At 40.6% G+C, this 13,670-nt stretch overlaps 1 long non-coding RNA gene across 1 annotated transcript; it reads left to right on the plus strand.

The window, feature by feature from the left end:
- The first annotated feature begins 7,881 nt into the window (after window positions 1-7,881).
- On the plus strand, window positions 7,882-9,927 carry LOC122065715. The gene is made up of 3 exons (XR_006136091.1): window positions 7,882-7,959; window positions 8,759-8,830; window positions 9,823-9,927. It is a non-coding gene; the product is annotated as an uncharacterized LOC122065715 (long non-coding RNA).
- The last annotated feature ends 3,743 nt before the right edge of the window (window positions 9,928-13,670 follow it).

Raw genomic sequence — 13,670 nt, forward strand, 5'->3', positions numbered from 1 at the left:
TGAAAAAGTATTTTACACTTTTATGGTCACTGTAGATCTCACTCTTTCCACCGTATCAGTAGTGCCTCCAGATCTTCAAAGCAAAGATTACCAATGCTAGCTCTAAGTCATGAATGGGGTAATTCTTTTCATAGTCCTTTAGCTGCCGAGATGCTTATGCCATAACTTTTCCATTTTGCATCAACATACAACCTAGGCCTAATTTAGATGCATCACTATATAACACCATACCAGTGTTGCCTTTTGGAATAGTGAATACTGGAGCTGTTACTAATTTCTACTTCAATTCCTGAAACTTTCTTCACATTCCTTGGACCAGTCAAATTTCATTCCCTTCCTGGTCAGTCGGGTTATAGGGGCAGAAATGCATGAGAAATTTTTTATGAACCTCCTACAGCATCCCACTAATCCCAAGAAGCTACAGATCTCACCAACATTCTTTGGTGCCTCCCAATCCACAACAGCCTTCACCTTTCCAGGGTCAACTTCAATGCCCCTCTCTGAGACAACATGCCCAAAGAAATGTACTTATGTGAGCCAAAATTCACATTTATTGAATTTTGCATACAATTAGTTCTCTCTCAACCTCTGTGGTACTAATCTCAAAGGGGTAGCATGTTCCTCTTGGCTCTTTGAATAGATCAAAATGTCATTAATGAAAACGATGACAAAGTTGTCTAACATGTCATGGAACACTTTATTCATCAGCTCCATGAACACTGCAGGTGCATTGGTTAGCCCAAATGGCATAACGAGGAACTCATAGTGCCCATAGCGGGTCTTGAAGGTTGTCTTCCTGATGTCACAATCTTTGATCTTGAGTTGATGGTACCCAGATCTGAGGTCAATTTTGGAGAATGTAGTTGTACCTTGCAATTAATCAAACAGATCATCAATTATGGGCAATGGGTACCAGTTCTTGATAGTCAACTTATTGAGTTCCCGGTAGTCTATGCACTTCCTCATACTCCCATCCTTCTTCTTGACGAAGAGTATCGGTGCTCCCCATGGGGACACACTAGGCCGGATCAACCCTTTCTCTAATAAATCTTATAATTGTTCCTTTAAATCCTTCAGTTCTGAAAGTGTCATCCTATATCGGGCTTTGGATACAGATGCTGCACTAGAAATCAAATCAATAGTGAATTCAGTCTCCCGGTTCGAGGGTAGTCCAGGTAAGTCTTCAGGAAAGACAACTGAGAATTCTCTCACTATTTCTATCTCCTCGACAGACTTTCTCTTCTTAGTTGTGTCAACCAAAGATACCAAATATGCCTCACACCCTTATTCCAACAATCTTCTCACTTCAAGTGTAGATATCACTAGTTTCTTGGACTTCTTGATTTTTCTCCCTTCGTAAACAAAATCATCTCCTCCATGAAGTTTGAATATAAATTTCTTCTCAAAAAATAAAACACATGCCCTATAGGAGGATAACCAATCCATGCCTAAGATGACATCAAAGTCATACATCTCTAATTTAATCAAGTGAGCAATCATATCATGCCCACAGACTTGAATAAGACATGGTTCATAATTTTCTTCTAGTACTACTTCACTCCCAGTTGGTGTGCTAACAATTAACTTATGTATCAAATTCTTTGGCTTAATACCCATTTTGGCAGCAAAAGTCAGAGATACAAATGAATGTGATGCACCAATATCAAACAAAACATATGCGGGGATCATTGATATTAGTAAAGTACCTATGACAACTCCAGGTGATTTCTCTACATCCTCAGTAGTCAATGCAAATTCCTTCACTTGGGGCCTGGCTCCATGTGGGGCCTGAGCTGGACAAATAGCTGTCAATAGTTGCACTGGTCTAGCTGGTCCTACATAAGGGTCACCCAGTTTCCTCTGTGGGCAGTTTTTGGTAATATAACCCACTTGTTGACAAATGAAATGCATGTAGGGAATCATCTGTGTCTGAGCTGCAATGGGTCTAGGTGGTGGTGGAGCTTGCCCTGCCTCTGGTCTTCTATACTGATTTGGAGTTGCACCAGAATATGTTCCCTTACCAAATTGGTTGGGTGCCACTGTCCTCCTTCCCTGTAGGGCTTGTTAGTTCTCTCTCTGCTTGTCCTTAATAGACTTGATAGCTTGAACCACTTGGGCATAGCTATGGAGGTACTGAGCAACTAGCATAATGGTGGGTCTCAATCCCTTCCCAAACATCTTGGCCTTAGTATAATCCCCCTTCAAATGTTAAGGTGCGAAGAAAAACAACTTCTCAAATTCTTACTGATATTTCAATATAGACTTAGATTCTTACTTCATATCTATGGATTCTATCTCCTTCCTCTCCTTCAAACTATTCAGGAAGTAGTTGTTGTAGAATGCCACCTTAAAATGATCCCAAGTGAGGTTGGGCTATAGGGCTACTAAAATGGGTTTAGTGGATTTCTGCCTCGCATTTGCCTCATTCTGGAGTTGATAGTTAACACATATTAACTTTTGTTCCTCTGGGAGGGTCAATACTTTAAATGTTTCCTCCATTCCCTCAACCCCTTTTGTGGGTGCCGAAGGATCCTGTGCAATCCTGCTAAGGTAAGGGGGCCTAAATTTCTGAAACTTCTCCATCACCTTCACATTTGTCCATATCTATAGGCAACACGGCTTGGCTTTGTTGTGTCATCTGCCTCTGTGGTAATGGTATGTCAGGTTGTGGAGTAGATTGCACATTAGAGCCTTACGAATGGGCTGTGGGGTGTGCTATAGGTGTAGGGAATTGCTGTGCCTAGGGAACGAAAGTGGGGCAACATTTGGTACTGGTTGTGCTTGTGGTAGAGCAGCTTGTTCCTCTTGAGTCTGAAGCACAACATTGATCTGTGCATTTAGACCAATCATAAAGTCCAATTGTTGCTGTTGCAGCCCTTACATCAACCCTCGTATCATGTTACTCATGATTGAGGTCACATCCTGGGTAGACAATATGGGTGGAGCAGGAGGGGATCCCGGTACGGTGGTATCGGGCACTGCCTCCCGATCGGGTTCAGGAGGTGGTGACAGGTCACAAATAGGCCTAGTGGCACGATGTTGCCTTCTGGGTGGTCGTCCCACTTGTGCTTGGGCTTTTCTTAGTGCCATAGGAGTTTATTATTTTAAGAGGATACAGTTAACTCCTATCCAAATTTTGCACCATTTAAACCTAGTTTATACATGCATAGAAGTTGAATTTGCCCATCCATGTATGCATGTAAAATCAATCCATTCGGGTAAATCTTACCTCCACCCCTCTAAAGTATATTTCCTAGGTTCTCATGTTGTTTTGTTTGTCCCTAATTGTTATGAACTTACACCTTAAGTGTATTCCTTGTAGGTGTAGATCATAAATGGGAGACTTGTAAACTATCTTGAGTTCTTCAACTTTGAAACGATCTCAATAAGAGAACTCAATATGCTAATGTTTTCCCTCACTTTTAGCCTTTAAAAATGATAATAAATACTCAATTAATTGTTTCCTTAATAGGCCATAAGTGGGGTATTTATGTAGGTGATTACCAATCCTAAACTAGGTAGGAGCATAATAAAATTTGGAAAAGAAATATGACCAAACAGACATGTTTTTCCTCTATCGGTATTCACCACTTCCTATCGGTAGTTACCGCCAGGACTCTATTTTCTAGCCTAATAGACTATGTTTATTCAGATGGGTATAACTTTCTCATAAGAAGTCCGATTGACCTAATTCAAGTTGCGTTGGTTCCACAACTCGATTTACTACAACTTTTACCATCTCCTGATACCGAATTTTTGATTACCCAAAATGTCTTGAGTCAGGTAAATGTGGTTTTCATAGAATTTCACTAGAACATAATTTTGATAATATGCTCCTAACCACCTAAAGACCTTCCATACATGGTCAATGTATGTCCTATAGTCATACTAATATGATGTAATGCAAATGCATGAGGTGTGTACAAGTATATATATATATATATGTTGAAAAGACCAATCTATCCAAGAAGTCTTCTTCTTCACTTGGATCTTCCATTCTTTGGTGCTCCGTCTTCTTTTCTTCATTGTTTCTTCTAATTTCTCTTTTTCCTAGGGTGTAAGACTTACATTATTTTAACAAAATTATCAGTGTTATTGGCTTCTACGCTCAACTTGTCTCATATGTGTGAACTATGAGTTATGTATTTATCTTTAAGCTTTTACATATGGCCTAATCACCAGTATTCCTAACATTTCATAAGTTTATGACTTATGGCATATCGCACTCTGATACCACTTGTTGTCACACCCCTCCTCTACTCACCTGAAGGCTAGTGACATGGACCATCCAGGATCCACGATGCAGTACTTTAAGTGCTTAAAATTATGAAATGATTCTACGATCATAAAATAATAACAATAGTTAAATATACACAATTGGTGAAGTTTAATAATATTTACCATATTTACCAAAATGTTTTCACAATGGAATATTAATTACAATTATGCCTCTAGGGCTACATCTGATATCTAAACAAAATAAAAAGGAAAGATGATACTCGCATGCTCAACGTGTTGCTCCGAAAGCACAATCATTGCATACATAGCCGTCTTTGTGCATAACCAGCTTCTCATCCCATAGGTCATCTCCATAGAGGATAGGCTCCTTAGCCACAATCTTTGAATGTTTTCCTGGATCCATATCTAAAAAGATGAAACAACAGGGGTGACCTTCCACAAATCCCAGTGAGTGGTGCACATAAATATCCACAATAAATCATAAAATAAAACAATGTAAAGGTCCAACCAAACCAATATGAATGGATTTATATGAATGTAATGCCATGATCCAGATTATTAGCAAACAAGCCTAATCAACAAATTCTAGGTCCATAATGCATATTAGTGCTACTGCAACATAGGTGGTATCCCTATTCATGAATGTGCATTATCAGTCCCCAAGGATACGAGTTAGTTATGAGTTAGGAGCATACTAGTCCCTATATGGTTTTTCAGTACCCGATAAGCCCCTATTAATAAACCCCCGTAATACCATTACATCAAATCCAATATTGCATGGAGGGCATACCCACCACCGAATCCAACATCGCTTGAGGGTTTGTCATGATGCTAGCATTTACACACCTTAGTCATCGAAAATCGTCCCCAACCTCAGACCATCGAACAGTAGGATTAGCCAATATGTAAACCCTATTGGCAAGGGTTATAGCACCTAGGTAGTTATCCTGGCCCAATGCAATCTAACATGCCACTTCACATTACAATCACACTCACACACCCCGTGGGCATACAGTGCCGGAACCAACCTCTAGCCACCCTGTATCCCGCACTCACACACCATGGACGCGCAGTGCCAGAACCCAACCTTTGGCTACCTTGCATCCCAATCTCCGCAACAACACTTATACACAAACATTCACCTTGGGCATTCAGTGTTGGAACCCAACCTTCGACTACCCTGCATCCCAGTCACACACACACTCCATTCACAACTCATGTCATTATGTAACATACACATCCAACACAAGTAACAAGTTTATAATACGAAATTAACATGCTCATCCACATATGCATCATAACATAAACATTCCATAAAATAAAATCACACAAATCCCATCACCTCGAGTCTTAGGTGATGATGGACAGCCAATGGTCTCCTATCACGTTATCCCATCACTTCTTGGTTCTATTCCTAGGATACATAATATTCTTAAGAGAATAAATCATCCATAAGGAAATGAAACCCTAGGCACATGTTCTAGCTTCATTCCCGATTTCCCTTTTTCTCTAAAATCATTCTCAAATTGGGATTTTATGAATAAATGGCTAATTTATATGTGTGGGATGTTCACCTACCTCAATTAGCTTAGTTTAAATATAATTAATAGATTAGTTAAGATAAGTTTACACAATGTACCCAAATTTCCCCAAAGTTCTAGTCGCGATTGAGCTATATTACAGAATTTTGATTGAGGGTTTCTGTGGTGACCACCAATGGCTTATGTGGTCACCCCAATCCACTATACATTTATTTAATTTCATTTTTCCCAACCCAATTTTGAGTTTGAATAGTGGGCTATAGAGGGTTGGGGCAAAACCCACAATTTCTAGGGTTTAGTTACCCAAATTGGGGATTTTACTAGGGAGCATTCATGGACTCAAATTAATCCATCAATCTTGCTAGGGTCGGTCTCTTAGGCTAAACCCCTCTCCCAATTTGTATTTTTGACAAGTGGGAAAGTGGATTTTAGTAAATTTTCCCATTTCTAGGTTTTGTGTTGCTGAAATTGGGGATTTTTGATGGGGCTTCCTATAGAGAAGGTTTATGCACCCAAAGTGAGTGACAAAACATGCTAATTAGTTCCCCACACCAAATCTCCAAACCAACTCATACATAGGGCATGTGGGTAGGGAGATTCGGTTTGGGCGATTCTCCTATAGCTCAATAGAAAGGGAAAAGAGTAAGTAGGGAGAGACGTGTGTGTGTGGAGAGGGGTAGAGAATGATCTTACCTTACTTGGTAGGAAACCCTTGCTTTCTCCTCCCTTGCTCTTCTCCTTCTTCTTCTTCTTCTATTTTCTCCCTTCTCTTACTTTTAGTTTTATGGAAATGAAAAGAATGGTAAGAGTCTCTAATCATAGTCACTTAAGGACTGTTTGGGAGAAAAAATGGATTTTCATACAGTACCAGGTTAACTCATTGTTTGGAACTAATGGGCCCACCTTGGGATGTCCCGATGCATTAATTCATCACCCAGTAGGTGGTACCAACTAATGGAGGTGGTATGAGGTATATGGGTGCGAGGGCCCGGGTCCCATGGCCAATTAACCCAGTTTTGGCTTGTATTTTCACTTTTAAGGTTCTGGGATCTTTTTGTGAAGTGTGAGGGCTTGACTAACCTTTTCTTCTGTGCCCGAAACCCCTTCCAATTTTTTAGACATGAGTAGTAGCTGCTAGTGGGGTCATCCTTCCCTTCCCGAAAAAATACAGCTGCTATCTAGTGTATTCATTGGTATTGGTGTCCTCCGGTGCCTTATTTGTACATTTAAAATAACAATTCTAGGGCACGGGTATAGCAAATGCAATCTAACATGATTGGGTCACATCACAAACAAACTTACACACTCGGCAGGCGTATAGTGCCAGTCCGAAGAACCCCTTCGATCACCCTGTACCCCACAGTCACACACTATGGGCATGCAATGCCGGTCCGGAGAACCCCTTCGGCCACCCTGCACCCTAATCAAACACACACACACACACACACACACACTCAAATTGGGCATATTATACCCATGCCCTAAAATTCCTATTTTAAATGTACAGATGAGGCACTGGAGGACATCGTACTAATAAATACTGGGTAGCAGCCGTATTTTGTCAGGAAGGGAAGGATGATCCCACTTGCACCTGCTACTCATGCCTAAAAAATTGGAACAGATTCAGGGCAAAGAAGAAAAGGTTTGTCAAGCCTCACACTTCACGGGGAAAATCCCCAAACCTTAAAAGTGAAAATTACTAAGAGGTGGGCCCCACATACTAGGAACACCTTGGGACAACCCCCTCAACTTAGAGATCTATTTCAACATAAAAGGAACTGATCCAGCCTTCAGAGATGAACACCTCAAGTGAAAATACCAACCAAAATCAGGTTATTTGGCCGTGGAACTTGGGCCCCCTCACCCAAGCACCTCCAACCACTCCCAATAGTAGGGATAACATATTGGTGAATGGATTAATATATTAGGACACCCCAAGGTGGGTCCATTACCCCAAATTATAATTTAAACTGATAAAGGGTAGAAACTCATTATTTTTCCAAACAGCCCTTAGTTAATTTAAGTGGCTATATAAATAGAAATCCTTACCCATTCTTTTCATTCCTACTAAACTAAAAGTATGAGAAGGAAGGAAGGAGAAGAAGAAGAAGAAGAAGAAGAAGGAGATGAGCAAGGGAGGAAGAAGAAGGAAGGAAGCATGGTTCTCCTACCAAGTAAGGTAAGATGTTTTCTCCACTCATCTCTTTGCACACACGCCTCTCTCTCCTTCCTTTCTTTTCCCTCGCTATGGAGCTAATGGAGAATCGCCCAACAAAATCTCCCTACCCACCTACCCCATGTACGAATTGCTTTGGGGATTTGGTGTGGGGAATTAGCTAGCGAGTTTTTCCACTCACATTGGGTGCATAAACATCCTCCATAGGAAGCCCCATAAAAAACCCTCAATTTGTGAAACACAAAACCTAGAAATGGAAAAAATTACTGAAACCCACCTTCCCACTTGTCAAAACTACAAATTGGGAGAGGGGTTTAGTGTAATAGGATCAATTTGAGTCCATGAACCCTCCCTAGTGAAATCCCCAATTTGGGTAACTAAACCCTAGAAATGGCGGGTTTTGCTCAAACCCTCTATACCCCACCATTCAAACCCCAAATTGCGCTGAGAAAAATGAAATTAAAATTAGGTAAAGTGGATTGGGGTGACCACAAAAGCCATTAGTGGTTACCGCATAAACTCTCAACCAAAATTCCCTAATTTAGTGCAGTCCCGATTAGAACTTTTGAAAATTTTGGTGCATTGTGTAAACCCATCTTAACCAACCCATTGATTATACTTAATCTAAGTTAATTGAGGTGGGAGAATATCCCCCACACATAAATCAGCCCTATAGTCATAAAACCCTCAATTTGAGAACGATTTCAAAGAAAAGAAAAATAGGAAATGAAGCTAGAACATGTGCTGAGGGTCTCATTTCTCTATGGGTCATTTATTTTCTTAAAAATCTTATGTATCTTAGGAGAAGAACCAAGAGGTGATGACACAACGCAACATGAGGCCATCAGCTATCCATCATCACCTACGACTCGAGGTGAGGGGATTTGTGTGATTTTATTTTATGGATTGTTTATGTTATGATGCATATGTGGATGAGATGTTAATTTCATATTATAAACTTTTTACTTGTGTTGGATGTGGATGTTTCATAATGACATGAGTTATGAATATATATGTGAGTGTGCGTTATGGAGACTAGGATGTAGGGTATCCGAAGGTTGGGTTCTGGTACTACATTCCCAGGGTGAATATATTTGTGTGGGTGTGTGTTGTGGAGATTAGGATGTAGGGTAGCCGAAGGTTAGGTTCCGGCACTGCATGCCCAGGGTGAACGTGTGTGTGTTGTGGAGATTGGGATGCAGGTTGGCCGAAGATTGGTTCTGGCACTGCATGCCTATGGTGTGTGAGTGTGGTATAGAGTGGCCGAAAGTTTATTCCTGCACTGTATGCCCATGGGATGTGTGAGTGTGATTGCAATGTGGTGTGGCATGTTAGAATGTAGTGGGCTAGGATAACCACCTTGGTGCTACAATCCTTGCCAATAAGGGTTTATGTATTGGCTAATCCTACCATCTTGCGGTTCGAGGTTGGGGATGATTTTTGATGACTAAGGTGCATAGATTCCAGCGTCATGACAAACCCTCACGTAATATTGGATTCGGTGGTGGGTATGCCCTATATGCGATGTTGGATTCAATATAGTGGTATTATGGGGGATTATTAATAAGTGCTTACCAGGTACCGAAGAAACCATGTAGGGACCGGTATGCTTCTGACTCACAACTAGTTTGTATCCTTTCGGACTGATAAAGTACATTCATGACTGGGGATACCACCTATGTTGCAGTAGCACTAATACCCATTATGGACTTAGAATTTATTGATTAGGTTTGTTTGCTAATAATCCGAATCATGGCATTGCAATCATATTGGTTTGGTTGGGCATTTACATTGTTTTATTTCATGATGTGTGCACCCCTCACTAGGCTTCGTGGAAGCTCACCCTCGTTGTTGCCCCCTTTTTAGATGTGGATTCAAAGAACCCTTCAAAGACTATGGCTGAGGAGTAGGCCCTCTACGGAGGTGACCTCTGGGACAAGGAGTTGGTTATACACAAGGATAGTTGTGTATGCGATGATTATACTTTCGGAGCATGCTGACAATGAGGGTATCATCTTCCCTTTTGATCCTTTTGTTTACATATCAGATGTAGCCCTAGGGCATAACTATAATTAATATTCCACTATGAAAATTTTGGTAAATATGATAAATATTATTAGACTCCACCAGTTATGTATATTTGACTCTTATTATTATCTTGAGATCATAGTATCATTTCATGATTTTATGCACTTAAAGTATTGCATCGTGGATCCTGGATGGATTGTGGACACTTGTGCATATCCATATTACTAGCCTTCAAGTGAGTGGAGGCGGGGTGTGACAAAGAGTGGTATCAGAGCACGATACTCTTCTTTAAGTCATAAACTTATGAAATGCTAGGTATGCTGGTGATTAGGCTATTAATAAAAGCTTAAAGATAAATGCATAATTCATAGTTCACACATAGGGGACAAGTTGAGTGCAGAATCTAATAACATGGATAATTCCATTAATGATAACATAATTCTTACGCCCTAGGAAAGAGAACGAGATTTCAAGAGACTAGGAAGAAGAAACATAAGCCAAAACAACAACCTTTGGTTGAGTAAGTGCATTTTGTTCACACTAAATTATTGATTTTGAAGTTGAGTTCAACATAAAAAAATTCGACCATTGTGTTATGGAACCAACACAACTTGAATCAGGTCAATCAGATCACATATAAGAAAGTTATGCCCGTTTGAATAAACGCAGTCTGTTAAGCCAGCAACAAGGTCCTGACAGTAACTACCGGTTCAATATTGTAATCAGAAAATGATCGACAATGGTGAAGCGGTAACTATCGGTAGGAAGTGGTAATTATCAGTTCAGTTCTGTGATTAGAAATTCATTAGAAAATGACGACAAAGGTGAAGCGGTAACTACCAGCAGGAAGCGGTACTTACCAGTTCAATTCTATGATTAGAAATTCAATATACCAGGACCGAAAGTGGCAAAGAAGTAACTACCGCCAGGAAGCGGTACTTACCAGTTCAGTTCTGTGATTAGAAATTCATCAAACCAATACCGACAGAGGCGAAGCAGTAATTACCGGTAGAGGAAAAGTATATCTTTTAGACCATATTTCTCTCCCAAATTTGATTAAACTCCTCCCTAGTTTAGATTGATAATCACCTACATAAATACCCCACTTATGGCCTATTAAGTAAACAATCAATTGAGTATTGATTTTCATTTTCAAAGACTAAATTGGGAGAAAAACATTAGCACATTGAGTTTTATCATTGAGATCATTCCAAGCGAAAAAACTCAAGAAAGCTTACAAGTCTTCTATTATGATCTATACCTATAAGGAAGACATTTCATATGCAAGTTCATAACAATTGGAAACAAGTAAGTAATATGAGATCCTAGAAAACATACTCCAGAGGGGGTGGAGTTAAATTGCCTGAATGGAATGATCTTTTTATGCATGCATGAATTATCAAATGAATTTCTATGCATTTTTAAATTCAGTTTAGATGGTGCAATTTGGATGGAATTGACTGTGTCTTCTTAAAATAGAAAATTTCTATGGCACCAAAGAAAGCCCGAACATAAGTGGGACGACCACCCAAAAGGCAGCATTGTGCCCTAGATCTATTGCTGACCTATCACCACCTCTTGAGCCCAATCGGGAAGCAGTGCCTGATGCCACTGTGCTGGGAGCCCCACCTGCTCCACCTATACTATATACCCAAGATGTAACTTTGATCATGAGAAACATGTTGCAAGGACTACAACAACAACAATATGTGACGTTCCAAGGGTTGATGAAAACAACAACAATTGGACTTTATGACGCGGCTAAATGCACAAGTTAATGCCATGCTTCAAATTTGTGAGGAACATGCTACTCCACCAGCACAGCCCGTACCTAATGTTGGCCCTGTAGCTATTCCCCAAGCACAACAAGTCCCTACGCCCATAGCTCACCCCACAGTCCATCTAGAAAGCTCTAATGTGCAATCTGCCCCACAACCTGACATACCATTACCATAGAAGCAAATGACACCACAAAGCCCAAGACTGGTTCTCTGGTTCTTTCTTCAAGTTGCTAGTTCTTGCCTCACTAACCCTTGACTGTTCTACTGCTAAGGCCTTGCCCTTATAGTCTCTTCCACTTCTGGTCTCTATCACATTGATAGGTTTCTTTACAATGATCTCTGTGGGATAGCAATCTTCATCATCGTTATTTGTTATGGTAATTATCCTTACCATTGGATCATCTTCTTCCTCAGATTCCTCTTCACTACTTGGGTAGGAGGTTGAGGTCCTCCATAAATGTCCACAGCCCTGGCTCGTACCATCTTGACTGCATTAGAAAACCATGTAACTACTGTATCTAACATTTCTATAAGTGTGGAATATCCCCCTATTTTCTCAAGGATTATCAACTGCTCGGTGTAGCATTGTTCACTGATGGCTACTTCCACTAACATTCGGTTAATTCCATTGACCTTGAGTTTGATGTCAACCAAACGATTATAGATATGAGCCATGTGTTCCACTATAGGATTCACTTCACCTTCAATAGTAATCTCGTACTCTTCACTGTCTTCTGAGTCTGATGCCAGATCTCCCCTTTCCATATGAATTGTGAGTGCTAGTTGAATAGCATCTGTGTGATCAATCATTGGGTCATCTTCGCCAATTGCATACATAGAATATCCTCCCAGATCCCTGGGTGAGTAGTACCCTGATTCATCATCATCATCAGTGTGCCAAGGCCCCTGGTAGTTATCCCAATCCTGGTACTCATCATCATCTTGAGAATTAGAGTCATCTCCATCATTCTCATCTTCGCTCTCGTCCTCATCGTCGTCGTCATCATCTTCTTTTTCACTAATTTCCCCCTCACTTGGCTCTTCATCAGATTCCTCTTGACCATCAAATTCTCCTGCATCCAAATGCTCGTAGTATTCAGAGCATATGGACTGGAAGATTTCCATAAGGCTAGACTTGACATCATTGGCTCGAAGTTGGATCAGACCAGATTCATCATCCTCTGTGTCACTCTCTATGTGGATTAGGAAAGCTTACTCTTTAACCTGCTTTCCCACTACTAATGCCATTACTGCTCTGAGAAGGTCACCCATGACTTCTTCAATGTTCTCTGGGTTTCCTTTTGAGGATATAGTGGGCTGAATTAGATGGGATCACCCTCTTGACCTTCTTCTAAAGCATTCACTGATCCTATTGATGTGGTCATCTTCGGGGAGTCTGGTAGTGCAAGCATATCCTTCCAATTGTACCCATCCATCCATCCTTCTTTTGGGTTATTCACTAAACCTTGAGAATGGGATTGGTATGAGGGTGATGAGGGATATGAGGTGGGGTGGTATGAATGTGATGTAATGTGAGAGGTAGGATATGAAGATTGGGGGTGATAAGGTGAGGAAATTCCTTCTCCTTGATAATGTGGTGAAGGTTGATGATACGGTGGAGGTTGGTAATCTGGTGAAGGTTGAAGGTATGGTGTGGTGGATTCTTCTATTGATGGGGATGGATGAATGGAGGGTGACCAATCTTTTAGCTCTTCTTCTAACGACTCCTTCCTTTGGGGAGTCCTCATGGCTCTGGCTCTTTGACTCATAAGTCTTCTATAAGCGCGGGCATTCATGTGATTCTTTTGAGCTCAGAATTCAATGAGTTGAGTGGGATCACTCTCTGTTGTTTCTTCATCTAGATTGTTCACATGATCGGGAAGTGGATTGGTGCTGACATTGGGA

The sequence above is a fragment of the Macadamia integrifolia genome, unplaced genomic scaffold (assembly GCF_013358625.1).
Source record: "Macadamia integrifolia cultivar HAES 741 unplaced genomic scaffold, SCU_Mint_v3 scaffold2104, whole genome shotgun sequence".
In the NCBI taxonomy this organism is placed as follows: Eukaryota; Viridiplantae; Streptophyta; class Magnoliopsida; order Proteales; family Proteaceae; genus Macadamia; species Macadamia integrifolia.